Below are 6,000 nucleotides of genomic sequence, written 5' to 3' on the forward strand. Positions count from 1 at the left end.
TGAAAGTGGCACTTAACAGGTCAATTATTTTGAAATATTTGTATGAAATTGTAATGACAGCTACCTCTAATCGTACAAGATCACTCACTACCAATATCTAATCTTGCATAATAGAGAATTTAGAAGCTTTGGAAATCGAAAAAATTATTTTAAATCCACTACGGTAGCATTTCAAGGTAATGATGTACGAATATATCTTTCTTTACATTGTATTACTGTTAATAATAATAATAATAAAAATAATTGATTTTTTTGTCGGAAACATTTTTTTCATATAAAAAAAAAATTGATTTTTTGTCGGAAACATTTTTTCCATATACATTTAAACATCGTCGATAAGGTAGTAAGTAGTTTGTACGCCATTTTTTGGACACCCTGTATGTATTTTTGTTAGAAAAAGTAAAGTCGGGCTTATTTTTATTGAAACTGAAAGCGTGAAGAGTCTTCAAATGTTATTCCTACTAACCCAATTCAAGAATTAAAAAGTTGGAGTAATTTTTGTTATTTGTTGAACAAAACCTACCAAAGATCCAAATTCTTGACACATTTTTTACCAATTTTAATTTCTCATTTCCTTCTTAATGTTTTTCTCAATTTTGTTTTTTCTTCTTTCGATTTTTTTAAACCCCAACCTGAATTATGTGTCGAAAAGACAAAACGTTCTTAAAATTTTTTAAGAAATTCAAGGTACAGATCAAATTTGGTAGGGACGAAGTTTGCAAACAACCAATCTACCTGACGTAGACTTGACTAAAAAATTACTTTCCTTGTGTTTTTATTGGAGTGTCTAATTATGATTCTATTTCAGTCATTTTGCTATTTTTCTTACTACCAAAAATAACACCTAATTTTGAAACATTTTTGCCAAGATTTTAGTCGGTCACGTGTCTGTGTTTCTTCTCGCCAGATTCTTTCATCTCCACCAAGCACCAATTGCATTCGAGCTCGCCAGATAATACATCTGTTTTCTCTGGCATTTCCCTAAATAAACAAAAAATAAAAAACCCTTCTGGGATCCCATCCCGCCTGATGTTGCCGGTGCCAACTCTCGCTCTTTGTATTTGCACCCAAACAGCAGATTGCAGCTGTCGAAAAAACCGGAACACTTTCAACATTGTGTACAGTGCGAGCACAACATTAGCGAATTTCGACTTAAGTCGCAAATAATGACGCATCTCGACAACGGCTAATAGCAACCAATGAAATGCAAATTAAGGGTTCACTTCCCATAACCGCTCCCTAGCAACTCTGCCCAAACACTCAAGGTCTGCCAAATGAAGAAGCGCTCTGTCATCGGTAAGCGTGCCAGACTGTAGATCTACGTCCCGAACGCTGTAGTACACAGATTTTAAAATGGCACCACCTGATCTGATAACCTTAGAATATAAAACGCCACAACCTACTGTTCTAACAGCAACATAAATTAAAAACACGACAGTCACATGTTTTATTGGCACCACAGTCGCAAAGAATGCACAATTGTATAACCTTAGACACCTAAATAACGCGTTAAAAATGCGACCTATATGTAAGACATTTCGAAAGTAATCATAGATCTGAACACAATATGACATAAATCCATCACCGGTGGATTATGCGTGTGCAATGTTGTCATTTGCATGATGGAATAATAACCGCCAGGAGAGCAATTTGTGCATTTAGTTGTCTGCAAAAACCTACCTCTCGTCCATCCCCCGTCCACACTGTCCGACACCCCACAAGAGATCGTACCAAACAACGGAAAAATGTTTTACGCGCGTAACTAGCAAGAGCGCACTGTTGCATTGGTGCAATTGCAGTTGAGGTGCATGTGGTGCATATCCAAGTCCGACCTTGACACTCTTATGTCCTGATATACACACACATGGAACGTACTATACCTCCACCTCTACGAAGCGGCCCTCCGCTACGTCTACTCTGTGTACGTGTGTGTGTGTGTGTGTGTGTATTTCTGCCGGCACCGCTGCTGCACTTATTGATTTTTTACCATAGTTATTTTAGGAGTTCACTGCTTAAAACTAAATGCACTTGCGAGCGCTCGGGGGTAATTAAAGGCGACGAAAAAGCGGGGTGCGAGCGCACGAGGGGCCAGCGAAAAGGGGTGGATTTTTGCGAAAGACGTGGGGTCGCACGCATTGTCCTTTCGGCGAGGATTTTTCACAAAAGGCTCTAATTCGGAGAGGGAAATGCGCACGCCCGAGATGCACTACGGTTTTCCACCGATCAGACTGTACTTACTGTCTTTGGGGTTTTGACAGTTGCACCGACGAAGACGAACGAGATTGTTTTTTTTTTTGGGGCTTGTTATCACAATCGGATTTGTAACAGCTGGGGTACCGCAGGGATTCTTTCTGGTCCATTGCTCTTTATTGAGGAGATGCCAGATGTCACGTATTGTTCAATACAACTGATGTGGATCACAATCACAACTGTTGCTTAAAAAGATTTAGGTAAATGTCTTGCAAGCAACAGCGATGACAGAGTCAAGAAAATCGGAGGTCATTTCTGAAGATCTTATCTGCATAGTAGAATCCAGGTCTTGAATCTTTTGGAAAGTTCGATAGATCTCAATATACAGCGATGTGAAGAACGGAACTTGGTGTTGGAACAACAGTGGAGGTTTCGCAATGATTCATTTAAAGTCACTTTAAAGCCAATTTTACTGTATAATGGCAACAAGTATTCTTTAATACCACTGGTTCGTGCAGGTCATATAAAGAGATTTATTAGAACGCTGCAACGAATACGCTACAAAGACCACCAGTGGAGTATATGTAGGTACTGATTCAAAGTTATGGCATTGTTGGTAGTACCACAGAAAATATACGAAACTTTGTCATCTTCCTAATGAATGGATAATTGAGTGGAAGAGAATGGAAACCAACTCGGAGTTGGAAAAATGTACCACACTAAGCTCTAGTTCAGTTGTATAGAAACTCCAAAGCAACTGGACAAGAAACTAGAAGGGAGAAAAATTTGTTATGATTGTTGAGATAAAGCAAGAGACATTTCTGAATGAAAAAATGGAAAAAAGTGGAAAAAAATGTCCGTAACAAACACGCTGGAAGAATTTGCCAAGAGACTGTGTCATGAAAGCCATGATGGAGCAGTATTCGAAACAGGAGAGACAGAAAGTGTAATCTTCTGACAGCTAAGACATTCCAAAATTGCTACATAAAGACAAAGTTTTTCCAGCAATGTCGATTAGAAGATGAGGCAGAAGAGATCAAAAGTGTGGTTTGTAAGCTTTGGAAGTACGGAACGGACCATCAAGCTGCAAACGTTTGGAGCGTGCCGAAGCGACCAAAATCAGGTATTATTTACAGACAAGCCATAATAGTTGTTTATGTTACAAGTGTTGAAAACGATCCATTACTTTACGAACGGTAATATGGCGCGAGACGCAGTCGAGCGCTGTATGTGAGTGAGTAAAGCAATGGAGTTTTCACAAGAGTACCATACAATATTTTTTGTGCTGCCTTTTGTAATAAAACATATTTTTGAATCATTAACATAATAAATATTACTTAAACAAAATTATGTCGGTAATCAATTTAGCACTGAATATGTCAAATGTCAGTCTATCAGTGCTCGAATTTCAAATTCAAACGCAACTTTATAGCTTGCAAGGTCACCAACCGAAATTTTTATAAATAAACCCCCCAAACCTAAAATTAACACATTTTAGCATTTTTTAAATGTTTACGAAGCACCTTTTGTTTTATAACATTAGAGACATAATTGTCTTTCAGTAATACTTGATTTGCCATAATTAGTTTATTTTTTCTTGTTTGTCCATTGCAGCACTAGAGTTTTCTCATTTCCATTGCCGCACGCTAATCGTCCACTTAAAATGCCAGTTGCAACTACGGCAGCACAAAAACCATTGTAAGAGGCAATCGGCTTATTTTATAATGAGTTCCCAAATATCGTTTCGTGCTAAGTATGTAAAGTCGGTACAGGTTGCAAAGAAGCAGGGGAAAAAAATTATGTTGGTAACATTTCTGGTAATTTACAACATTTATAGTTGGCGACGTTGGCGCTTCTTTCTTTCATGAGATTTGAAATCCCTGTCAAATTGATATAACGTTTACAAGGAGAACGTTTAATACACATAACCTAAAAGTCAGCAATTTGACAGTGCGTTTGACAGTTAAAAAAAATGTAACTAGAATCCTGACGCACATCAAACAAGTAACTGTTGCAGTCGTTGCAAATATCGTTACATTAGGCAAATTTCTCAATTCTCAACACGGAACTATAGTCCGGACAAAATAAATGTGAATCCTGACTTTATTAAGTGAAATTATTTAACAACATGATAACGATAATAAAGGTTTATGGTTGATGATAGATAAAAATCTGTTTCTCATCATAGATCTATATCTTTACATTTTTATTTGAAGATGTTAAATAATTTGACTTAATAAAGTCAGGATTCACATGTATTTTGTCCGCACTATACCAAAACTCTTGCAGAAATAACAAACATTTTTTTTACCAAGTCAGTTAGTTTGGTTCTGTGGTGAAGAGATTTTGGACACGTTCGAGGTCTTTCAAAGACAATAGATTTTTTTAAACTTCAAAATAAGAAATAAACCAATATTTTTTTAAAGGTCAGTAAGTAGGTACTCTGTAAAAAAAAGGAATAGGAATTTCGAATTTGTCACCTGTTATCTTGGCTTTAAGAAGTTTAAATCTAGAAATAATAGTTGCGTGTCGTTCACGTTTGGAAACTGCTCACTTTTACTCATCGAATATTACAGTTCCACCCTCTCGGCGATATCGTGGCTTGGGGTGTACCTTTCAATAAAATTCGATTAAAAACAAGTTCCCTGTCTCATAATTTTACAATAATTTTGTTTCTTTCTCGAATTCTCTTCTTATCATTTTTTACTAATTTTTATCCAGTAGGAGACTTCATTCCCTTCAATGAACCTGTTACCGTTACTATCATTAAATGTTGCAATTCTCAACATAAGAGATTTGGCACTGTATCACAAGGCCAGAAACTGTCATTTTGCAAGTGCGAGGACGGTTTTTGCACTTGTGGAGCCTCGGCTGACGCCTCGGACCATAAACCGTGCACAAAATTTTTCGGCCGACAATATTTTAAAGCAAAAGAAATAATTTTTGTTAAAATATTACCGGATAGAGAAATGATTAAAATGTCAAATTCAAAAAACAAGTAAGTCTTAATGCTTGTGTTTTTGACATTTAATTATGTTAATTTGCACTTGTAGAGCCTCGGCTGACGCATTTGCAAAATGACTTGTGATGCAAATAACTTTTAAGACAGTGAAACAGAATTTTTCTTGAATTTGTCAAAAACTCCAAATGTCATTGACACTCAATGCCGTTAAAAATTCCTGTTTTGATTTTCTTGCCTATGCATGGAATTTACTGTTTCAAGACGATTTGGGTAAATGAAAACTGAGTAAATTTAGACGAAGGCCGAAAAAACTACACGCGCAAAAGATGTATTATGCATTCGACTTCAAAGTACGCCTTCAAATACCCCAGTGCACGGCATTCAGGCCGGATGAATTTCAGTTACGGATGTAATGACGAATTTAAATCAATTAATGGATAAGTAATCTTCCTTTAAGATTACCCTACGTGCTCCAGCATAACTACTACCTAAAATGTCGGCTTGTCAATGTGACAACATACCAAACTCTCCGAATTAAAATGAAATTGTTCTACGTGGCCAGACCAAAAACAAAAACTTTTAGATTCTTGTCAGTAACGATAATATTAGGTTTGTTCGTTTCGGTTGATATCATTTTGAAAAATTTTCGTAAAGTTTATGAAAACAAAGGTTTAAAGTTCCGGGTGAAGCACTCGATCTCAGACATGCCTCCGCGCTGCCTCAGCCATCCCATCCGTCCGAGTTATTCGCACCGGCACAGCGTAATCGCGTGTTTTCTCGACAATAATGCTCGGATTGATCTAAAATTCTTCGAATCGACTAAAATTATTTCAAATTGCGCCATCCGC

At 36.9% G+C, this 6,000-nt stretch overlaps 1 protein-coding gene across 1 annotated transcript in view; it reads right to left on the reverse strand.

The window, feature by feature from the left end:
• Positions 1-1,830, reverse strand: part of Eip93F (Ecdysone-induced protein 93F) — a 43,992-nt gene extending 42,162 nt beyond the window's left edge. Inside the window, exon 1 of the mRNA XM_069040659.1 lies at positions 1,681-1,830. The gene's annotated coding sequence lies outside the window, so the exon portion shown is untranslated. The remainder of the gene's footprint in view (positions 1-1,680) is intronic.
• Positions 1,831-6,000: the final 4,170 nt, after the last annotated feature.

The sequence above is a fragment of the Tenebrio molitor genome, chromosome 3 (assembly GCF_963966145.1).
Source record: "Tenebrio molitor chromosome 3, icTenMoli1.1, whole genome shotgun sequence".
Classification (NCBI taxonomy): domain Eukaryota; kingdom Metazoa; phylum Arthropoda; class Insecta; order Coleoptera; family Tenebrionidae; genus Tenebrio; species Tenebrio molitor.